General features: G+C 28.7%; 1 long non-coding RNA gene across 1 annotated transcript; it reads left to right on the top strand.

Moving 5' to 3' along the window:
* Positions 1 to 5,550: 5,550 nt before the first annotated feature.
* Positions 5,551 to 23,268, top strand: LOC142324543 (uncharacterized). The gene is made up of 3 exons (XR_012756316.1): positions 5,551 to 5,732; positions 21,133 to 21,417; positions 22,974 to 23,268. It is a non-coding gene; the product is annotated as an uncharacterized LOC142324543 (long non-coding RNA).
* Positions 23,269 to 24,027: the final 759 nt, after the last annotated feature.

The raw sequence follows: 24,027 nt of genomic DNA, 5'->3' as shown, positions 1-24,027 counted from the left end.
GCAGCATTTCATTGCAGGTTTAAACTAGGGGCTAATATGCAAATCTATTATGCAGCATCTCATTGCAGGTTTAAACTAGGGGCTAATATGCAAACTATTTATAGGAGATAATAAAATGTTGTCTTCTGTTTTCAATTTCTTAGGATCATCCATTTACATTCAAATATATTAATGGCATTTGCTGTAAAGCAGATGGCGATTTTATTGTTTTGAGATATATCTTTATTTCGTTTTTAACATGCATTACAGGCTTTTTACTTTGAAGATCTATTTGGTTTTTAATCTGTAATTCATTTTTAATTTTCCAGTTTTTTAATATTTATTTTGCACAACAAATATGTGTCCAGGCAATGATAACACAAAAATGTTTTTTGGCCTGAAAAACCAGAAAAAAAGCAAAAAGTAAAATATATACTATTGAGCCAACTTTTATGTTTGTACTTTTAAAGTAACTAATAATATGCAAGGTGATATACCTTTCCCCTGCTGAATGTAGTACACGTATAATGAATTCTTTCTTACAAAAAAAGAGTATGTTAATTTGTTTCTTTATGTATTTGTTTCGGTTTTAAGTCCTGTATATGTAAAGCATCTTAGATGTAAAAGTGTCTACATACATTAGTATTCTCTGATATGAATGATGTTCAGTATTCATCAGACCTTGTAGTGAGAAGAGTGAAGCTGACACTTGTTATAGGGCTACATATCACATGCAATAGAAGTGATTGGGTGAATGAACAATGGTATGTATTCAGTTTAGTGAAGGCATCAGTGAAAATGTTGTTCATCTTTCTGTCTTTAGTAAACCTCGCATGGAATATTGTTACCTAGAGAAATGCTGCACAATTTCAGGAGTGACTTGTGATTTCTAATTATCATTACAATTAATGACATCTAACAAAAAATAAAAATCACAACTTATTATTACTTTTTTAAATCTCCCTCTTTAAAATTGATACAAAACATCTGCATAAAAAGTGAATTTGTGATCTTGAAGAATATTAAATTTACCTCATAATTTACTCTTTACCAAGTAATTTTTACAACTTTATTCCTGTCGAACATTTTACTGCTATTATTGTAATCTTTTATGCACAGATGCCACATATTTTAATAAACAAGATGAGATGAATGAAAATAAGTTAAATTATTAAACATATTTCTCTTATAGTTAAAACAGTATCTACTGTTTTAACTATAAGTGCTATTATTATGTAAAACTAATAGTTAAACAAGAAAAGTTCAGAGTTGTAGTTTCATGATAATTAGAATTGTATTGATAGTTGAGATTGCTTTTTGTACCCCAGTTATACTATGTATTTAAAACATTTCATATGATTTTAAAATCTTGTAAACAATTATTATCATCAGTTAATTTTATCACTAATTTAATGGACAACTAAAAGAAATTTGTAGCATTAAGCTGATATTATTCTTATTATTTTTTTAGTGAAACAATTAACTGTTTTATAAAATTGAATAAAAGATCTGTAATTGCAGCAGAACAAATTGAGCTATAATAAATAAAATCTCTAGAATAATAATTGAAAATACAATACTAACAAATAAATTACAGTTCAGATAATTAAATCTATGGTGATAAAATACCACACCATATATATATGCTATAACAAAATAGCACTTTTGTTATAGCATAATCATCTTAGCAACATCTCATGTCTTATTCACTATTGTCAGATTTGAAGGTTTAAAGATGTGGTATACTTTTACTCATGTCAAACTGCCAACACCATTTTAATTTTAAAACTGTTCTACAATTTTTAGTATTGATAACTGCTTGTTGCTGGTCTCAAAATAATAATTACCTATAATTCGATTTTTATTTCTTATTTTCAGTTTTACTATGTACATAGTTTTTTTTTCTTCAGTCATTTGACTGATTTGATGCAGTTCTCAAAGATTCCCTATCTAGTGCCAGTTGTTTCATTTTGGTATACCCCCTACATCCTACATCCCTAACAATTTATTTTACATATTCCAAATGTTGCCTGCCTGCACAATTTTTTCCTTCTACCTGTCCCTCCAATATTAAAGCGACTATTCCAGGATGCCTTAATATGTGGTATAAGTCTGTCTTTTAACTATATTTTTACAAATGCTTCTTTCTTCATCGATTTGCTGCAACACCTCTGCATTTGTCACTTTATCCACCCATCTGTTTTTTAACATTGTCCTGTAGCACCACATTTCAAAAGCTTCTAATCTTTTCTTATCAGGTACTCCGATCATCCAAGTTTCACTTCCATATAAAGGTATGCTCCAAACATATACTTTCAAAAATGTTTTTCTGACGTTTAAGTTAATTTTTGATGTAAACAAGTTGTATTTCTACTGAAGGCTCGTTTCGCCTGTGCTATTTGGCATTTTATATCACTCCTGCTTTGTCCATCTTTAGTAATTCTACTTCCTAAATAACAGAATTCTTCTACCTCCATAATCTTTTTCCTTCCTATTTTTACAGTCAGTGGTCCATCTTAATTATTTCTACTACATTTCATTACTTTCGTTTTGTTCTTGTTTATTTTCATGCGGTTCTTGCATAGGACTTCATCCATGCTGTTCATTGTTCCTTTTAAATCCTTTTTGCTCTCAGCTAGAATTACTATATCATCAGCAAATCGTAGCATCTTTATCTTTTCACCTTGTACTGTTACTCCAGATCTATATTGTTCTTTAACCTCATTAACTGCTAGTTTTATGTAAAGATTAAAAGGTAATGGTGATAGGGAACATCCTTGTCGGACTCACTTTCTTATTACCGCTTCTTTCTTATGTTCTTCAATTATTACTGTTGCTGTTTGGTTCCTGTAAATGTTAGCAATCGTTCTTCTATCTCTGTATTTGAAACCTAATTTTTAAAAAAATGCTGAACATTTTATTCCAGTCTACGTTATCGAATGCCTTTTCTAGGCATTATAGATAGTAGAAAAATGTCAATTTTTACTTTCAAATGCTTACTCAATACTATTAAAGACCAAGGTACCCCAGCTATGTTTGGATTGGTTTGAAAGTACAAAATAATTATAAAGTGTAATTAATTATGGGAAATAGTTTCATTGAAAACTTACTAATTGATCAGTCAAGAAGGTTGTAGGTAGGATTTACTTCCCAAATAGCCAGCTATTTGTTTAGTTGTAGGCTTCTTGATCAGGTAATCTTTGATTCAATTTGTAGCAAGGTTGTGGCATTTTTCTAAAATAATTTCATCCATTTCATCTTTTTCACAAAAAGTATAAAAAAAGCATCCTTATGGTCATAATAATAAAATTAAAGTAAAATAATGTTCAGAACATCTAAATATATAGCTGGTGCACAAAATGATCCAACATTTGGTTTTATTAAAAAGTATTTATTTGAATCGGAATACAGAAAATTAAAATACAACATGTTTACTATATATCTGGAGATTGTGTTCTGCTTATCACATTTCAATATAACCACCATCACATCTAGCAACTTCTTCAACAAGAACTCCTGTGTTGTTAATAACTTGACGACACATATCCTTGGTTATCTCATTGCACACCTCAATGATCAGCACTCGCAGTTCAGTCACTGTTCGAGGATAAGGGAAAATCTTCTTTAGAAATCCTCAAAAAAAATAATCACACAGATTCAAATTAGGACTGTTCGGCGGCCTGTTCTGTCCACGTGCAAAATTATTACAAAATCGGTTTAAAATGACATTTGCATAAAATGTTTCATGCAGAAAGTCTAAAACAACATTAGCTGTGTGCTGCGTGTAACCTCTCGTTTTCTAATTGAAATCCTTTTGCCAAAAAGATGAGGAACAAAATTATTACTTAGCATGTTTAGATAATGTTCACTGTCTGTTCAAAAAAGATTGGCCCTATTACCCCGTGACTTGAGTTAGCAGCCGGTTCTGTAATTCTTAGAGCGTGATGTACCTTTTCATGAAGCGCGTGTGGATTTTCGGAGCCCAAAAACACACATTTTGTTTATTAACAACCTCGTCTACGTGTAAATGTGCCTCATCTGAAAACCAAACGTCGTTCAACAATACGTCTTAGTTCACTGCCCGTTCAGCGAATGCCATTCTTTGATGTTTGTCAACAAAATACTTAATTTTATGCAGGATACAAATGAAAATCGGCTTTTAAAACACTGCATAGATCGCCTAGAAATCCCAAGTTATGCTGCTTCTTTTCTAGTTGATCTGTCCTCCGGGCTCCTCATAACTCTGCTCTGATAGCTCCAACATGTTGTGGAAAACGAACATCGGCAGGCCGTTCGCGCTTACTCTCAATTACTGAACCTCACTATTATATTTTTCGTAAACTCTACGTATTTTTTTAAAAGACTGCGACCACCGAGTTTGAAAATGTGCTCCTACTGTGAAGAGAATTATACAAAAAGCCGCAAAAGTGAAATAATTTCAAAAGGAGTGAAACATCTTTAAGGAGAATACTATGTAAAATGGGATTTAGGTGGAAAAAATAAAGACAACTGGAAAATACTGACAGAACGTGTATATACAGATGAAACCTACATTCACAGTAGTCACATTATACCAAAATCGTGAGTAGGCACAACAAACCTTCACGAGGTACTAAAAACACCAGTATCCATGGGCTCATTATTATTTATGCCGGCTGATTAATTAACAATGCTATACTTTTGTGAGTCCTATAAGAAAAGAGATTATCACAAATCGATGGATTCCGAAAAGTATACGTATGGATGAAAAGTACATGAAATTGTTACGGGAGAGTATTCCCAACTTGTCACCTCGGTCGGTCATTGTACTAGATAACGCATTGTATCGCAACGTTCTGCTACAAAAGCAGCCAAATTCTAACTCTAAAAATCGAGAACAGTTTATCGTTGTTCGGCTAACCACTTTATCATATAAAACTTATTATAATTTTAAATAAATCAATTTTGATTTATTTAAAATTATAATAAGTTATAAGAAAATCAAAAAAATGTCTAATGAAATTTTCGAAAATTATGCTCACACAGTTCTACGGTTGTCACGTTATAACCCTGACTTAAATGCAATTCAAATGATATGGAGTCAAGTGAAAGGGTAAGTAGCTAAAAGAAATACAACTTTTAACATGTCAGACGTTCTTAAGTTAGCCGAAGAGGAATTTCATAAAGTCTCTGAAGCTGAGTGGAGCAATGTCTGCGAGCATGTTGTCAAGGTTGAAAAAAATTCATTAAAGATGAACATTTATATGATGTGCACATCGACAATTTTGTGATAAATGTGAATTCAGAATCGGACACGAGCTCTTTAGAATCTACCGGCGACAGCAACTTCGTAATTTGTGAGCTACAGCAATAAAGTGAGTAGAAAAAATAATTACTTTTAAATAATAATATTAATTGTGATACTAAACTAGTTTTAATTAAATAGCATGGTATATATTTTTTGTTATAAATATCATCTGCATTAAACTGAAATATTTCCAACCGGACTAGTACCCTGCCGGAAGTTGCTGATTGCTAGCAGGTTTTTGCGCCAACTTATGTGCCGATAGTTCTAATAATTACTAACCTAAACATTTATTACCAAAACAAATGCTAGACCATTTCGTGCGCCACTCGGTATATTTAAATTTCTAAAAATATTTTTTTAATAATGTAGAAACTTCTACCAGGTTGATCTAATGGTAAAATAATCATTGCAAATCAGTTATTTACAGATTTTAAAGTCAAATGTACTGAAGTTCCAATCCTAGAAAGTAAGTACTTTTGTATGAATTTGAATTTTAGATAACGGATAGCGCTATACTTTGTTAATGGGGTTTCAATTAATTACACATCTCAAGAATGGTGATCTCTGTCTCATTTGCGTCTAAAATCACAATTTTTATAGATTGCAATTTACACTTTACAAGTAGAAATAAAATAATAATATAGTAAAGTAATAGTAATAACATTTTAACCTTAGTTAAAATTAGTTAGTTCTTATACTTTTAAAGATATTAGTATTTGATTTTTTAATTTTGTTGACTGGTAATACAGTAAAACCTAAATCTAGTAATCTAAATCTAACAACAAATCTAAATCCAGTAACTAACTTAAATCTAATTCTAAAACCTAAATCCTTATCACCTGATATTATTGTTAAAAATAAATATACATTTTCTTATTATTTTTACAGAGATTTACAATTCAAGAATTACCTAGTTCGTCCAAAGAAATGCTAAAAAAAGGATATAGTCTTTCTTTTATAAAATTAGAAAATAGTGAATTTGTAAACCTAATAAAAAATATACATACATTCACATAATTGTTTCAATTTATTATTTATGTAGATACTTCTTTTATCAGTTAAAGACAGAATTTTAAATTGCCAAAAAGGGAAAAGGTTAAGTTGGGAAAATAAAAAATAGGAAATATTACTATTATTATGAGGATTATTCCAAAATGTCTCGGTGACAAATAAATCAGTAAACGATATACTTGCATTCCATGCATGCCTGCATTAATTTATTACATAGTTGCAATCTACATTCAGTTGCTTAACATAGATGAAAAACTCTCTTTGAAGCTCACGAGCAAACTCTCTTTGAAGAGCTCTGCCACCAGGATTAGAAAGTTCCTAACTTCATTTGTGAATTCTTTTATAGTAACTGGTATTCAGCCAGTCCTTCAGCTTAGTAAAGGTACTTGTAATCACTCTGTAAAGCGTTTTTCTCAAAGCAATTTTTAGGTTGCTGTTACTTATAATGTTAACATAAATTTACAATCATCATTGCATCTAAGAAACACAATGTTCTTCAACCTGCAATAACAAATCATACTATGTTTCTCACAATTTGTGGGAGTGACTATAAATTCTATATTTAATCAATCACTACTTTACCAGCACTGAATAGAATTGAAGAATTGAAGGGTTTTATTTGTAATAAGATCTTTGCAAATCAGCTGATTTTGAAGTTGATAGTTCCAACGTTCAAATCCTAGTAAATACAGTTACTTTTATAGATTTGAATACTAGATCATAGATACTGGGTGTTCTTTGGTGATTGGGTTTCAATTAACCACACATCTCAGAAATGGTTAACCTGGGACTATACAAGACTACACTTCACTTATACTCATAGATATCATCCTCATTTATCCTCTGAAGTAACACCTGTTAGTGATTCCCTGAGGCTAAACCGGTAAAAGATTATATTATTGCTGATGGCTGCTGGATGCTGGTTGCTGGATCTGCATTACATTGCTATGACAGTTATTTTATTTTCAATAGTCAGTCAGAATTCAATTTCAGGATAGCCCTTATCTTTATTGGTTAATTTTACTAACACTTTAATCCTCTGTATCCACAGTATATAGTATTACAAAATTCTGTAAGGATAGTGAATCCAAAAGGTTATCTTGTAGGTAACAATCTTGCATTACACAGTTAGCAGAATTTGAATAATTAAATCTAGTGTTGTCAATACAGTTTTTCATGCTTATGTATTAATAATATTTGTTCTTATGAAAGGTACAGTTTTTTCTTGATCCTTATTAATCGTTTTTTTTTCTGAACACATAAATATAATATTTCTGTTACTTTTTTATATTTCATTTTCATCATTATTTATTTGTAATAGTTAAAATTATTATTTTTATCATGTAGATTGTAGCCTTATATCTGTTATATGATAGTAATGGAAAAACAGAAATAACAATTTTCCAATGTCATAGAACGTTCGTGTGTAATCAATGAAGGACAGGGGTTAATAAATTTTACAAATAATTTTAATAAATAAAACTGAATTTATATATTAATTAATAAAATGAAAAACTGTGATCTTTAACTTTCAGTTTGTGTACAGTTACTAATAGTAAATACTAGTTTAAGAGTATAATGCAGTTGAAAAATCTGAAAGTGCAGCACAAGATAAAAGTGTTTTGAAACTCTACTGACAGTAATTTGATTGTTTAAAAACATATTAAAATAATCTTAAACATTCATTGGCTTATTTTGATGTAAATTTAAATGATGTCTTGGAGATAAGAACCATGAAGATGTTGTTTGTGATGTTTTTAAGTATGAAGAAATAATTTTACATAAATAATATTCTTTTATCAATTGCTGAAATATGTGGAATAAGTAAATTGTGAAGTAAATATGTGAAATACAAATAATTTTTATTGTTATAACACATATTATTACTATTGTATCTTATAAATGCAATGATACTAAGCAGAATTTTGAAAAAAATTACTAAATTTTATATTGTGCACTACTCATACGTACATAATTGTCTAAGGAATTGTGGAGAAACTGACAAAACCACTCAAATGATGAACTATCAAAAAAATTGTTTCTAATTTATTAGTATGTACCTTTTAGTGATTTTTCATTTATTAGAAAGTCTGTAATTTGCATTATTGTAAATAAATTAAATGCTTTTCCTTAAAGTTTTGGGTAAGATAGTAAACTACATTTTTTACATCCTAGGTCTATTATATAAAAGTACACATTAAAAATACAATTTTACAATTACAGGTCTCTGCAAGTTATAGCCTACAGGTGTTCTGTAAACAATTGAAACTTGTAGAAAAACGAATACAATTTTACAATTGGCAGAAAAAAGTACAAGTTGCTGTATAATTCAAATATTTTAATTCTCACCGTACTCTTCAACATTAATCTGGGTTCAAATCCCGGCCAGGCATGGCATTTTTTATATGCTACATTTCCATATCGCCACAAGCTTTCAAGCTTATGTGGCGATATCATCAAGCAAAAAAACTGTTAGGGTGTTTCATTGAACAGATAAAAGAAAGATGTTTCGAAAAATGTACATTTTATTTATAACGATAGCAATATTAGTTAAAAACAAAACTGTACAATAGAATGTCTTCTTCTTAACACACAGAATATTATTGAATTAAATTTTCCAAGATGGTTGTCTCATTTACCTAAAAGAATTAATTCCCTCATTCAATCTTTGTACATATGAAACATTAACTATTATTTCACTATCATGATGATTTTTTTTTTTTGTAAGTCAGTTGCGAAGTTATTATTATCCTGTTAACTTGCTTCCAGCTTATCTTTATTGAATGATTTCAATTTATTGACCGACTGTATATTTGTATTTCCTTTCATAAGACGTCTAATTAATAAGGATTAACTCTAAACTCTCTTCCCTATGTTACCTACTACATTTTCTGACCAACCTACTACTTAAGGATATTTTATAATTTATTGCATTGACAACTGCATGGTACATGTTAGACTTTGCTGCTTTGTGAAAATCTGCTACAGAACTGCACTGTCTGCCATTTCCAAACGCTGAAGAGCAATAACTTACAATTTTGATTAAAGCTTTGTGTTTGTTATTAGGATGATGTGCAGTCTGTAACCTACAATTTTGAATAATGATGCTAAACTCTTTCTAAACCTTTCATTATTCTCTTGATATTTAGTTATTATCTGCACAACAGCTGTTTCAGTATACAGTACCTATTATTTACAATATGTTATGAATAGAATACTAAAGCTAAAAGTACATTGTAAAGAAAAGGGTAAATACAAAACCAAAAACACCACCCCTTATTTGTGCTCTCAAATATCCTTTTAAATAGGGTACACTCCCTATTGGTACTCTTTTTGGTGTTTAATTTTTTTGGTTTAACATCTACTCTGTAACATCTGAGGAATTGCTGTGTACCAAATCAGTTACAATTTTTTAAATAAATTTTGTGAAAATTAAATGACATATTTTGCTTTATGATGGATTATCAAGTAACAGCATCATCCATAGATTATTTAATCATTTTTATTTAACAAACTCAAAATGTAATCACAATAATAAACTTTTTCTCTACCTTTGATTACCTGTGCAAACATTTTACTAAGAGCAACTACAAACTTGTACTTTTTGAATGTTTTTGTTGTTTTACAGTTGCAAAATAATACCTGTAATTTTTTTAATTTACTAAGATTACAAAGTTTCACTTGTACAGACTTTCACTTGTTGAAAAGATTACCTGCAACTTTTTTGTGGAATAGATCTCTGAAAGTTTTATTGCAAATTCCTGGAAGGGTTCAGGATGTAGCATCATAAAATATAAAAGCAAAATTACTGAATTCTCATTTGAATACTAGAAACCACACCTATTCACTTTGTAGAAAGAATGAAGGGTTTATGTCTTTAGAAAAATATTGGATTTTCAATGAATGAATATTATATTTTTAATCGTCACGCTAGAGGAACCATGTATGAAAAATATTAAGCGAGATGGAACTGTGGAATCTCAAACTCTTTTAAAATTCTATTTATTAAAAAGTATGAATATTGTTAAATTTTTTGAAAGATAAATCTAATAAGTACTTCGTTAAAAATCATTTTTTAATAATGATTATATACACTCTATTAAAAGATGTAATTAAGTAAAGAAGATTATTTATTCTGAAATATATATTCATAAAATACTTCTGCTGTAGTTATGAATACAGTTGTTGAAAATGCATCTCACATTCTTATAAGAATCTGTACGCCATTACTCTGAACGAGACTCGAGTGTTTAGCACAATGGAAAATTAATTTAGGTAAGGGTGAGGTTGTAGCCTCTTGAAGAAAATTGGCCCTGGAAGAGGCAGCCAGTAGCAGTGGGTGTCTGCTTCACTACTAATTTACCACTGGTGAATGAGAACATAGGCACTACTTAAAGAGTGCATTCATAGAGCTAAATTAAAATTATATTCTGCGATAATGTACTTTGAATATGAAAAAAGTTCTTATTGATTTTTTCCATCTCTGTAATTTAAATAATTTTTAATTATAGTTGTATGTATTTATTTTATTGAAATTCATAATAATTTTAATACAATTGAGTAGATTATGTTAATAGATATTCTACAAAATAAATTTTATTTTTTCATGCAAATTACATTAAGCTGATTTTTTTTTTTTAATTTAAAAATACTTATTTTTATTTTTATTTAAAATCTTGACATTATTATAAATTTAATTATTATATATGAATGATATATTTGTATTTATTTTGTTATATTGATGCAGTGTTAAGTCTAAATATTCTTGATATTTTTTATTTATTATTTAGATTTATTTTAACCTCTCTGTAAAAATTCTAGTTTTGCAGTATATAAATTTCTAAAATGACATTTTACAAATATTCAGATTTATTCTGACATTTTAATGGTTGAATGCAAATAGTTTTTCTGTTTTTAGTTGTTCTGGGGATGCACATACAACTGGAATAAAAAATAATCTATATTATTTTTTCATATATAATATATGAAATGCATATTTCATTACCAAAATTTTATTCCAGAATATTCTTGATGAAATGCTGTCAATTTGTTACAGATTTCAGGATATTTGTAAAAATAACAGGAAACAATAAATTTTTAAATACATTGTTAAACAGTAATGTTGTAGATTCTGGAAAGGATAAGCTTGAATGTTACTTTTTTAAAAGGTATTGACTAAAAACTTTCCTTTGCTCAGTTAAAGCAGTGCTTAAAACGCAGGATTTAATTTTAGTATTATTACCTCAATCATTTTATATTCATTTTTTACTAATGAGGGTAATATTGATGAAATAATAGGTAAAAGATGCCCCAGACCCTTGCTAGGATTCAAACCTCATCCCAATTGATTAAGATGCGCAGCCCAAAGGTACAGAGATAAGGAGAAAATCTTTTGCCAGCTGATATTCATTAATGAAACATGAAGCATTTCCAAACATTTGTTTATATGAACTTTTTTTTATTTTCACCAGTAGAACATATCCTGTGATTCTTCATAAATCACTCTGTATAACAGGATCTTAATAAATAGTTACAGATTATGAATATGTATTGTCAGAAATTTGAAAATTATAATTATTATTTGCTTTGTAGTTGTGAACATCTTCACTTTTTAATACTGAAAATTTTACATATGAATAACTAAACTTATTTCATGTTAAATAGATCTAATTAATGAATTTGTAAAAAAAGAATGTATTTAGGCACCCTGCAAAAAGGCATTATACAGCGTTCACACTAAATAGCCAAATTTTGAGAAGTAACTAATATTCAAGAAAAAAGCTCTGTTTAATTTAGTCTTCTGTGTGATGGTTATATTTTTTTGATTCTTTGATAGAAATTCATATTTTAAAAATTTATTGAGGTTTTATTCTTTATAAAGTAAATAATAATAATTTTTTATCTTTAGTTTGTTGCTCTTCAATTTTATTGAATTATCACATGATTGTTATTTGAACTGAGGGAAGTTTTCTAAATCATATTCGCCTCCATTCTCATCTACTTGCAGCTGAACTTTTGAGTTGCAGTTAGTTCCCACTTCCTTTTAGACTATCTATAATCTGTTGTTAATCTTTTTATTTGACACTTTCTATTGATCCTTCTGACACTGTTTTAATTATGTCTTTTTCTCTCATTATATATATTGGTCAGTTAGCTCTCAGATTCTCAGTTGTTTTAATTAAGCTTCTATTTTGTTCACTCTCCTCATTACTTCATAATTTTTCAGTTTGTTTGTCCACTTAATCTTCTCCAAACAACTCCATGTCCGCATTTCAAATTTACTCCAGTTTTTTTCTCTTTTAGAAAAAAAGAAAAGAATGTGTTTCACATCCACACAGAAGTATCCTCTGAATGTAACACTTCACAAGATGCTTATTCAACTTTAACTACACCTTAATATTTAATAAGGATTTTTTTATTTATTAAATGTTTCTCTAATCTTTGCTGTTGTTTTTATTCCAATTCTACTTTTGCAATTTTCTGTTAACATGGTACCTAAGTATCTGTGTAGGATAAAAAAATAATGAATATCATTGTAAATTAATTATATTATTAAATAAAATTGGAAACATTTTGTTATGAAAACTTCAAACAGCAGGATTATGGTAGAAATCTGAAGAAATAATTTTCTGCTAGTAAATATAATGTTTTATATTATTAATATAGTGTTAGCATATATATTATATATAGCATATAAATATATATTAGCATTTAGGATAAATTTGATGTCATATTTAACATTATGTATGTATAATTATATTCATGTGCTCAGGAAGACATTATTCTAAGAAAAAGTTTTTTTTTTTTCATTTTGGGCAACTGCCACAAAATTTGCTCTTCCAATTTCTACCATGACTATAATTTTGATTCTTATTTAAACAAATTTTTTACCACTTTGTATACCATAAATGATTGATTTACCTGATAAAAAACGTTTGAGAAAACCAATATTTACAGAAATACTGACTCTACCATAATTTGTCAACTAAAATTTATTTTCTGAAAAATTGTTTTTAAATTTGAGTATCAGAAATGTTATTAAAACACTTCATTATATTTTTGAGAATTACGTAACACACTGACAGGAGGATGGAAAATGAAGCATTTTGGAAATATACCTATGAGAATTTTTTTCATAACCTTCTAGCCAGCCTTTTATCCAACAGGTGTTAGTTTGAATCTTGGTTAGGCTTTGAATTTTTTTATACATTGAAAGTGTATGAACTTAAGTGGTGAAGTAATCATAAAAAAAATTGTTTTCTTTATTTTTGTATGAACAACTGTTATCTAAACTTTGGTTAAATTATTTGAAGTTGAAACACTTAAATTATTACATAAGAGATCTCATGATGATGATGGGACTGTTCATTTGATCTAAAATTTTTAATTAATTTTTCAAGTTGGAAGAAATTATAATAATGAAAATGTTTTATGTTAAAAAAAAGGTGGCTGTAAGGGTGGTTAAATATGCTCTGGCTGTCACTTCTGTTTTGTTTTATGATCAAAATAATGTTTATGTATAGAGAAATCTTTCATATTACATAAAACAAACAAAAAATATTGGTTTAATGATGATGCACCTAGTTTAATTTACTAATGCTATAAAGAATTTAGATTAATCCTTTTACATAGTACAGGTTTATAAAATTTAACACATTAACTGCCATCCATTTCCAAAAATTTTATGGAAGTTTTTTTTAATTTTTGGTCAAATTATGATCTATTTTAATGGTTTTGAATCTCAAAATTTTTTATCTTTTTGGAAATCAAAATTTGATTTCAAATTTTGATTTTTGGAGTGACACGTAGCGCACTCCAATGGATGTACAACTGTTACAGGAACTAAGTCTGTTACAGGAATTACAGAACTAATTCCGGTACTAGCGGTGATTGTGTGTTGTATGCTGCATTCGAGATTTTCATGTTCTGATTTCGTTATTTTCTAGAATTTGCTTTAGGCCTACGGGATAGATTTTTTACAAAATTGAGTTTGATGACGATTTTAAACAATTATTACTAGAAATATTAGATCAAACAGAGTTACAGTGTAGTAATAAACAGAGTTTATCTTACGATAGTGATGATTCATTGGTGTGGTGCCAACGGTTCGAAATATAAAACGTCGACGCATTTTATGTGATAGTCAAAGTGACGATGAAATTTTACTCAAACAAACACTTCAGGTACAAATTCTTCATCATCAAAATGGTTTTAACCTAAGGGTTATCAGCAAAGTATGATTCCGTATATTGAAATCCCAGGTAGAAACCTTTCAATTTAAGATATACTATGAATAATTCAGCCCCTCAAGATTTTTATTCACTAATTGTTTCTGACGAACTTTTCGAAAGTATAGCTTTTCACACCAATTTGTTTGCCCAACAAACTCTCAAAACAGCAACGTTGAAAATGCGTTCTCATCTGCATCAGTGGAAAGAAGCAGATAAAGCTGAGATCAAAACATTTTTTGGCCTTATTTTATTAATGGGAATTGTAAAAGTACCTAAATTATGCTATTACTGTTCTAATAACGACATGGTATATGTCGTATGGACAAAGTTATGTAAAAAACAAAATGAGTCTGAATAGGTTCGAAATGCTTTTACGTATGCTACATTTTGTAGACAACAATTCTTGTGACAAAAGTGATCTATTGTACAAAATTAGAAACTTAGTAAACACTTTAAATAAAACATTTCAAAAGCATTATACGCCGAACGAAAGCACGGTGCTATTTTGTGGTAGAATAATATTCGGACAATACAACAAACAAAAAAGACACGAGTATGGAATTAAGGTTTTCAAGTTGTGTAGTATTCCGGGTTATATGTATATAAACTTCGAATATATTCTGGTAAAAATTTTGACACTGTAATACTCCGACAAATCTTGTTTGCCAGTCATTATTGAATAAGGGACACACATTATATACCGACAAGTGATATACGAGTGTGGAATTAGGGGAAAAGTTATTGTCAAATGAAACTCACTTGGTGGGTACACTGCGAAAAAATAGAAAGAATATACCGAAAGAAGTAAAAAATTCAAAATTGAAGGTTGGAGAATACAAAGCGAAAGAAAATGAGAATGGAATAATCATAATGAAATGGAGGTTTTGTTACTGTCTACAAAGCAATCAACAAAATTTGTAAAAATATCCAACAGAAGGGGTCAAGAAAAATACAAACCGAAAATTGTACGAGATTACAATCAAACAAAATCTGCTATAGACTTGCCATCAGATGAGTGCCTATTCATCACTATTGAGAAAAACAATCAAACGGTTTAGAAAGTTAGGCATCGAATTGTTGTTAAACACTGCTGTTGTAAATGCAATGATTCTACATAAAATAACTAAAAAAAATTGTCTGTGGTAGAGTTTAGAAAAGCTCTAATTCGTCATCTCTGCGCAAAAGATAATAAACGGCAGCAAATGCTTCATCTTCTAGACCTAGACGACTAAAACATGAGTTAAAACGCGAAGAAGGTCCAGTAAGGAAAACTAAAAAATGGTGCCAAAGTTGCTATAGAAGAACGTGATGACACATGACCGGAAATATGCCAAAAATAAAACATAGTTACAACATTTTGTTCCGAATGTCCAGCTCAGCCACAGGTTGTTTTCCGTGTTTCAATAGAGAACATCGTTACTGAGTTTTATATAGGATTTATTTTACATAAGTTCTATGAACTTTTCCATATATTTTTATATAGTTCTTTACGACTTTATATATCATTATAATACAAAACATTTAACATAAATTTAATCATATATATTCAATTTCATTGTTGTCAATGTTTATTGTCTTTGTATTGTATACGTATTTTGCGTAATTTTATGATGTATTCATACTGGTATTTTTGTTTTTATAAATAAATATTGTTAATTGTAGGCCTAAATGTTAAACAGTGTGTGTGTTTTGAGGTTTAATTTTTTTATCAATAAAAGCGTTTATCAATTGGGCCGCGCCGAGCACGGTAAACTAGTAAAATACGTAATGTTCATGACCGCCAATGTTGCGCGATAGCATCAAGCAGTGTCTGTTTTGCCGGTCACGGGTGACCTCCATGGCCTAATGAAAGAAGCCGGTTCCGGTCACCGGTGACCCTCATGGCAGTTAATGTGTTAAAAAACTTAATTTGTATTATATATAAGCAATATTGCAAATGTAAAAAACAGTTAATATATTTTTAATGAAGAAGCTTCACTGCGAATTAAATGCTTTAATTAGTAGATTATTTACCCGATAAGATAATTTTGAAAAGTATCCAAAATAAATGAGAATAAACGCATGTAAATGGGTGATTACATTTATTGTTTTATGTGGTCAATACTAGTCCTTGAAATAGTAGTATTATTTATTTTGTATTATAATTAAAATTCTTTCATTATATTCTATTTATAATGCGATTAATTGAATTCTAAATTAATATAAAATAATTTGAAATGGTAAAGAAATCAATTAGAATAAAGTGAGAAAATGCTCAACTGGAATGCAATTTCGAAGTGCCAAAGATTCCTTAGATCTCATAAAGCTTCAAATAACTACCCTTCCCAGTACTTGCTCACTTTAAACGTGTCACAGCTTCAGGCTCTATTATGCACCTAATAAATTCCATCTCTTTATTTTAAGCTTTTTCTGAGTCATTATTAGACAAGTGGGTCAATTGGGTTTATTTATTTGTGACTATGAAATTATTAAGTATAGCATAGCTGCTTTATTTTTACATTACTAAAAATAATTAAGATTTATTGTTTAAAAGTACTGTTATGAAGATTAATGTTAAAATAATTGTGCATAGTATTAGTCTTATTTATTTTGTTTGAATGAATAAATGTTCATAAATTCTAGTATTTCAGTTATAACAAATATTTATATTCTATAAAATATAGTTAATCATATTCTACTGGTTTAGAGTACTGAAGTAGGTCTATGCAAAAATTTACTTTATAACATTTATTTTTTATAAATTATAATTGTAAATAATTATTTATTTATAAATTATTATTATTTTGATAAATTATCATTTAAATTCACAAATTTAAGTGTTTCTTTTATGTATTTTTTGCTAGCCTTTGGACCATAATTTTTCTGATGTAGTTCTCTTCAAAACCTATTCGCCTTGTTTTCTCAATTTCCTGCTATTTCTTTAGACAATATGGCCATTTTATACTGCCATACATCAAGGGATAATACCATATAATTTGGGATAATGTATTAGCTAAATAATCTTCTTCGTATTTTTTGATAATCCTCGTACAATCTTTTTAATTTTACCAAAAGAGTATGGAATATCCTTACTACATCTTTTATTTTAGTTATTAATTATTGGTTTTTTAAATATTTTGTTTTTAAATGTTTTTGTTTTTTAAGAACACATAACCTTTATACCATCTACTATTACCTCTTTATCTTAGTTTAGTGTTTTGATTGCTTTTGTTTTGCCCTAACCAACTCTATCAATGTTACTCTTATGCTCTTCAGCTGAACTCACTATAATTATTAAGTCATTTGTAAGACAAATTATTTTAGCTAAGCACTATTTATACTGACCATATCTTTCCTTTTTAGGTTTAATTTGTTCACTGCAAACTCCATAAAAACTTTCTGAGTAAAATTTTGGTAATAGTGAATCTCCATGTTTTACTTCTCTTTCCAATTTTAATTTTATCATTCATGCCTTTGATTATGACCCTAGATGTAGATGTTTTAGATGTAAACTAACTTTCTTTTATTTTGGTGGATAACTTCAATGCCAATTTAATGTGGATTATAACAGTATTTTTCTTTTATTTTTGATACGGTTTGTTATTTCATTTTGATTGGTTTTTCTACCTTTTTGTCAAAATATTTACTAATTATCATGTTTTTTCTTCATATTTGACAGTTAAAATAATTATATACATGTATGCAAAATATCTTTGGTCTTAATGAATTTAAAATTAATTTTAGGTTCTCATTTTTGAATTGGTTAGTTAAAAAACATGGAAGATGAATTTTATTCTAGAAATTAAATATCTTTTGTTTAAGGATTTTTTGTCAAAATTCAGCGTTTTAGAAGGTTAGGAAATTGTGTTTGAATCCAAGTAGAGAGCCGGCCTCAGTGACGTGAGTAGTAGCATTTTGGCCTTTCAGTTGGAAGTCTCGGATTTGAATCCCAGTCAGGCATAGCATTTTCACATACTACAAAAATTGTCATTCATCTCATTCTCCTCTGAGGCAATACCTAACGGTGGTCTCAGTTAGATTAAAAGTCAGTTAAAAGTTAAATTTTTAATTAATATTACAGTTTATCAAAGTGTTTTTAAAACCATGTAAGTTTTGGAAGTATGTGATTTTTTTTTTTAAATTTCCTTTTCCTAATGTGTACATTGTAATCTGTTCAACTAGCGAACAATAACCAACCCTCCACATGGTCCAATGAGATAAGGATGATATGTATGACAAGTAAATGAGGTGTAGTCTTGTACAGATCCAAGCTGACCATTCGTGAGGTGTGTGGTTAATTGAACCCCAACCATCACAATACACCAGTATTCACTATCGTGCATTTAAATCCATAAAAAAACTATCTTAAGTATAAGTTAATAAATTATCTTTGAAAATCAGCTGTTAAACAACTGTTTTAGTGTGAAGAGTTAACCATTAGAGCAGTTCTATGGGCAGTTTATGATTTGGTATAATAAGTTCATGAAGCCTAGTATATATTTTAGTATTTTCATGATACGCAAGACAGAAAACAACATTTGCTATATTTCATTCTGTTTTGCAACAGATAATTTGTTTTGTGGGATAGTGGAGGGAAATATTCATGTGTAACTACGGCTATAGATAAAAGTTTATTTTGTAGGCATGGTCACTGGTATTATTGCATACTAGCAATATTATCCTTTTTTTAGCCCCCTAACTTTCTGTACTATCTGTTTTTGAAATACATTCGATACAATCATTATTCAGTAAAGAATGAAATATTTTTTTCCTAGTATTTGTTGGAAAAAAACATACTTGATACTTTTTAAATTCTTCTTCATTCACTTATTTACTGCAGCGTAGTTAATGAGTAAATATTAAATATATTTAATGAAATTATGTTAAAATTACAACTGAACATATTGTTTATTATTTTTTAAATTTATTACATAGGGTAAAAATTTTCAATTAAATTTTTAATTGAATAAATTGATCATAATTACTGTTTGTACTAGTAAATTATAAACAAAGAGGAAAATAGTTATCTAAACAGTTGATGAAAGACTGATCCTTTATAGTTGTATTTCTATTAGCTGTCAAACCCGTGACAAAAAAGAAAGCCATTTTAATAAAATAAATCTTTATTTTATAAACCTTCTGGACATGACACCTGTCATAAACAAATACTGTTTTGTATGAAATTAAATACTTCTCCTTTTTGTCAATTTTTATTGCAATCATTTTTTATTTTTAATATTTTTATAGGTTTATTAACTAATAATAATGTAGCTGTAAATTTTATCTTATGTATGATTATTTAAAAATATTACTAAATTAGTTTTGTTTAAATAATTTTTAGGATATTCTTTTTATTATCATAGCAATGCATTGTAATAAATAATAACAATTATTATTACATTGTGTGTGTTTAATTATTTTTATATATATATATATATATATATTATACACATACAAAATTAATTTTTTGTTTGTTTTTGAAAGAATAAATACATTATATATAAATATACACGCATATACGCAAGCAAAAATTAGTGAATAAAGAAAACCATGTAATTTTGTGCATGGCACACTATTTTTGAGGCTATTTTAAAATTTGAAAAAAAATTACTAAAAAAGTAAAATAAAAAAAGTAGAAAAATAATAGCTGATATAAAAAAAAACTGCATTAAAATAATTAAATAATAATTCTCTTTTATATTATATTTACTTTTTGAAATTTACAACAAATTATGGGTTGGTTAGTGAGGTGCTGCTAATTGCTTTCAATGTGGCACCAACTTCTAAAAATTTAAATGTTGAGTAAAATTGAAATAATAAAAAATAATTGAAATATCATTTAGTATACATTTATGGAGTTGGAAATATATTTTCTGAAAGTTGTTAGCATTTAAAGGAAAAGAATGAAAAAGGAAAACTTATGTCACAGCAATAGCTGAATGGCTGAAATTTCTTACATTCTGTAATCTGATCACAATTAATTTCCATAAATTCTTATTATTGCTGTCTTATTATACTGTTTACGTATTGTTTGTTTTTTTGCCCAATTTAAAGTTATCTTTTTTTCACTTATTTGTATTTTTAAGTAATGGTTTAATCCCATCAGTTTAGTTATTTTTGGAAATAATCTTTTCATTTAATTTTTAGCAAAGTACTTTAAAAAAAGGAAAAAATCAAAATTGGGGATATATGCATACCATAACCGTCATTTCACTGTTGTCGACTGGCTGGGATTTCTGAATCCAAAAACCTTGTTTATAAAAATAATGTTTATCAAGATATATTTCTACCTACTAAATCTGAATACAAATGGAAGCTAAACTATGAAATCATTTTCATCATAAATAATGGACTATTCTTCTAGACCGTATCAGTTTTTGCCTTTATAAAAAATAAGATTTAAAAAATGTTGTTCTGAAAGTGGTTGAGATATTCTTTTATGAATTACCTATACTTACAATAATAGTCATCACAGAATAAAAGCTGAGTCAGGAAAAGCAAAGTTAATATTCAGTTTACGGTAATAAAACCCAGAACTCAATTTTATAAATTTGTTTCTGCTGACTGAAGCAGTGTAGGCTAAATATAATTTATTTTTTTACACCAGAAATGAGAAATTTATTTGCTGTACATTATCTGTTACAGATTTTTATTTGACTATGACACAAGGGTAGAGTACCTGTGATACAAGAGATGCCAAGCAGTTTACTTTTTTTGAGAGTTATGATATTCATTAAAGAACCAGTTTCTGTAATTAACAGAAAGCAGAAGTTACTCGTACAGCTGAACAACACTTGGTTTAGACGGACTCTGCATTCTGGAATGCAACAGTTTATTCACAGAATAAGGCATTGAGAAACTACATAACTTCTTGCTTTCCCTCATAAATCTCAAATGGGTTACTTTTATGAGCAGCAGAATTTTTTTCAGGTATGACCACTTATATACATTATGATTGTGCCACATAATATGTCTGTTAAATCATTTTAGGCTTAGTGCACATTGTAATAATTTAAAAAAAATTCAAATATAAAAAACCATTGACCAAAGTTAATTTAAAATAGAAAACTAAATGATAGTTTTTAATGTTGAACTATCATTATCAGTGGATACTGAAAATATAGAGAAAAAACTAGATGGTTAATAAAAATACTAAAAGAAAGAAAAAAAATGTTAGCAATACTTAACAAACATTTTTAACTTTACAAAATGAGTATTTCTATAAAAAGTTTTAGATTATATATAAAATTTAGAATAAAAACAATCTAGACTACTGAAACTTATGGTACAACACTCATTGGTGAAACTCAGCCTAAATATTAAACTCATTTTGTCCATCATGAATTAAACATGCCTCTTATTATCAGGTTGGATGAAAAACAAGTTTACTTTAAAAAGAAAGAGAGAGTATGAACCTTTAGCTGATTAAAGAAATTTTCTTCCTTAAAATAGTTAATGAATGTAATGTATTCATATAATATTTTTATGATGTCAATATTTGCAGAACAGTTTTTAATTCTGTAGGTACTTTTTTTAATTGTCTGTCTTCCTCATTTTCATTTTTATCTTTAATGTCCATACTCCTAGTAAGATTTATATTTTTACTTAGTTCACTAGCTATAGTAATAACTTTCTCTTAAACAGATTTAATGGAGGGGTCAACTATTCAGTGGCGGCTCACATATAGGCACTGTGGAACTGCAGCACTCCTTATTTCCACTTGATATTATCAATAACATTTAATATAATGAGTCCTTTTTTCTTTAATACTTTTTTTATACTTGTACAATATGTAATCCTTAAGCTTAATGTCAGTAGCCATCTCCCAGTTTATGAAAAAGATACAAAAATCTTTGTACGGAACTGTGTACTTCATAGTTCCAGAAGCAGCGTGGTGTTTGACTGTTGGGTGCATGCGCACATAGGAAGCTGTATACGAGGCTGCAAGGGAGAGAGGACACTGTTGCTCCCATAGTGTCAACCTTTGCGTGCTGGTGGAAAATAGGTTTTTTTAACTCCACGTGTGTATGGAACGTTCCTTGTTCTCGTTTCCTTTTTTAGTTTAGTCAATGTAAGGAATATGAAAGTGGTTTAGTTGTGTTTTTCAGTAGTGATCAGAAGATGTCGGAAAGCAAGGGCAATTTGATTGTCAAATCTGTCCAAAAACTTGCTGGAAGGGCGAAAGAGAAGGTAATTAGTAAAAACTAACTGCATGTTTGTTTATGTGTACACAGAAATTTAAATTAAGCACTGTTGGACTGCAGTGATTTTAAGCAGATATTTTATTAAGTTGTTACCTAATAATACTAAAAATTATCTGTATTGACATTTTATTATTTATTCAGTTAAACTGAATACAGTTTTTAAGCACAATGTGATTAAAAACCATGCACTGTATTCTTGAATGTGATAGAGTGTAGAATTAGATTATTATCCTGCTTCCACTATTCGATTAATTATTATTTTTTGTTTCTTTTATTTTACAGAAAACTTTAACCATGGCCTTGAAAAGGCCCAAAAAAAAATTTTTGATGCAGCATCCCCAATAATTATAGCTATGAGTGCAACTGTTTAATGTTCTAAAAGTCTGTTATATTTAATAATTCACTTTCATTATTTAACAATGAAATTTCTTACTTAATTGGTGTTAAAATCCTGCACTGCAATTAACTGTTAATACTTGTAATTGACATTCAGCATTTGAATATTTTAAAATTAGTTGCTTACTCCTCTGCAAAGGCATACAAAAGTGTTCATTATGTAATTAGAATTTTCAAATGGATTATAGATTAAACATTGCAAACTTATTTTTATACGCTAGTGAAATTTTCTTGGAAGTCACCCTCTGTTCCTAAATGCTAATAACTTAGCATTTACTTCACTCCTTACCCATTTATCTGCCAATCAAAATAAAATAAAATATTTTGTTCAAAATCAAATTAATATTTCTTTGAATTTCTTCAATATTCATAAATACAAATGTAAACCTGCAAACATTATAAGACATCCTACACTGAATTGACCATTGCTTCTATAATCTATCCATTCTAATGTATCTATTATCAATATAAACTTCTATTTTTTAGGTATTCAAAAAAATGACGCATCCTTTTGGGAAATGTATAAGTTACAATAGTAGTTGAAAATGGCCTCCCTTATGCGATTCATATAATTGAATACAATGCTGCGTGCTCTTAAACACATGTAATTTTTGTTGAGGAATTGCAGTGACACATTGTTCAATTTCACTCTTCAATTTGTGAATGGTGTGAGGATGAGTTTTGTAAGCAGCATCCTTAATGTATCCACAAAAGAGAAAGTCAGGAGGGGATAAATCAGGAGACAAAGGGGCCCACAACCCCTTCAAAATCACTTGTTCATGAAAACACTGATCCAAGAAAGTCAGTGTTGTTGGCTGTATAAGTCGTAGCATTGCCCTGCTGAAACCTCTCATACTCTAGCCAGTCTGCAGGTGTAGTTTTTACAAATTGTTGCACCATCTGTATGTATCACACACTGTTCACTGTACCATAAAAGAAT

This window comes from Lycorma delicatula, chromosome 5 (genome assembly GCF_047948215.1).
Source record: "Lycorma delicatula isolate Av1 chromosome 5, ASM4794821v1, whole genome shotgun sequence".
NCBI lineage: Eukaryota > Metazoa > Arthropoda > Insecta > Hemiptera > Fulgoridae > Lycorma > Lycorma delicatula.
Note: the sequence above shows the minus strand (reverse complement) of the source record. Positions and strands in the feature narration are given on the sequence as shown.